The 1,680-nt window shown below is 50.8% G+C and overlaps 1 protein-coding gene across 4 annotated transcripts in view; it reads left to right on the forward strand.

The window, feature by feature from the left end:
- Positions 1–1,680, forward strand: part of UNC13B (unc-13 homolog B) — a 315,070-nt gene that overhangs the window by 309,238 nt on the left and 4,152 nt on the right. The window lies entirely within an intron of this gene.

A 1,680-nucleotide genomic window follows, 5' to 3' on the forward strand; every position in this document is an offset into this window, starting at 1 on the left:
AGGAGGGCGGTGAAGCACTGGACCAGGCTCCCCGGAGAGGCGGTGGAATCTCCATCTTTGGAGGTTTTGAAGACTTGGGTAGACAAAGCCTTGCCTGGGATGATGTAGTTGGGGCTGGTCCTGCTTGGAGCAGGGGTTGGACTAGATGTGACCTCCTGAGCTGCCCCCAACCCTCATTTTCTCTGAGTCTGATTCTTAACTGTAGCATGCTCAGCAGTTTCTGATCTGAGCTGCTTCAGGAACTAGGGTGAACGGCGTCAGGTCCTGGTGATTTGTTACTATTTAGTTTAGCAATTTCCTCTACAACCTCCTGTGTTGAACCTCAGTTGGGTCGGCCTCACTGACCTGTCCCTACAGAGGAGTAGGCCTGGGAAGGTATCTCCTTGAGAAGTCCTGCCATGAAGAGCCATGCAGAGGATGCCTTCAGGTTCCCAGCAATGGCCCTGTCATCCTTTCATGCCCCTGGGACACCCTGACCATAGACTGCAAGGGGCCGGACGGGACCTCGGAAGATCACCGGGTCCAGCGTCCTGCACCAAGCAGGAAAGACACCTGGGGTCAGGTGACCCCGGAAAGGTGACCGTCCGGTCTCCTCTGGAAGATGTCCAGGGTAGGTGATTGCACCACCTCTGCAGGGAGCTTCTTCCACAGTCTGGACACCTTAGTTGTGAAGAATTTTTTTTCCTAAAGTTGAGCCTGAAACAGTCTTCCAGGAGTTTGTGACAATTACTCCTGGTTTTCCCCAAGGGTGCCCTGGTGAATCATCCAACTGACTTCCTGGACAGTCTTTAGCTTCTAGTGGATTTAAAGAATTTTTTGTTGTTACCTTTTGTGTCTCTAGCGAGTTTCTGCTCACGTTCCTTCTTGGCATGTTTTATTAGAATTTTATATTTGATTTGCCAGAGTTTTTGCTCTTTTCCTCATTAGGATTTGACTTCCAGCTGTAGAAAAAAGGCTTTTTCCTGCTTCTTGCCACTGCAACACAGCCATTACACCCTGCTGACTGGCTTTTTTGGTCAGCTGTCCTTTTCTTTTGATTTGCAGTATGCATTTGCATACAGAGGCACACGGGACAGGTGGGCCTTAATCCTAATGCAGGTATGTTGCAGTCCTTCCCAGTCTTGCTGGGCACAAAGCAGGTGGGGCACTTTTACCTGGCCACAACACACATCCAGAGCAGCAATTTCCCAACCAGGGGACCTTGGTTTTGACCTGTAAGATTTCCCAGCCTTCAGCCTGCTCACTACAAAGCTCTGCAGGGGAAATGGATCTTGCAGATGTGCAGAAAGGGGCATATTCTGGACCCTGGTGGGCTGGGTGCAGCAGAAAAGCACTCTGAAGTTGCGGACCTGTGAGAAACCAGCCTTTCAGTGGGTGCAGCTCATGGGTGCCTTGCTGATATTGCCCATTGCTATGATAATGCAGTACTTTTTCATCACTCTGCAAGTCTAGGCTGCTGCATCTGGGGCTCTCGCACTGGGAGTCAGCAAGTCTCAAGCAAATCCCAGGATGTCATTCTCCCCTTGTACTTGGCCTTGGTGAGGCCGCAGCTGGAGTACTGCATCTAGTTTTGGGCTCCACAATTCAAAAAGGATGTGGAGAAGCTGGAGAGAGTCCAGAGGAGAGCCACGCGCATGATCAGAGGTCAGGAAAACAGATCTTACGATGACAGGCTGAGAG

This window comes from Crocodylus porosus, unplaced genomic scaffold (genome assembly GCF_001723895.1).
Source record: "Crocodylus porosus isolate Cpor-Errol unplaced genomic scaffold, CroPor_comp1, whole genome shotgun sequence".
Classification (NCBI taxonomy): domain Eukaryota; kingdom Metazoa; phylum Chordata; order Crocodylia; family Crocodylidae; genus Crocodylus; species Crocodylus porosus.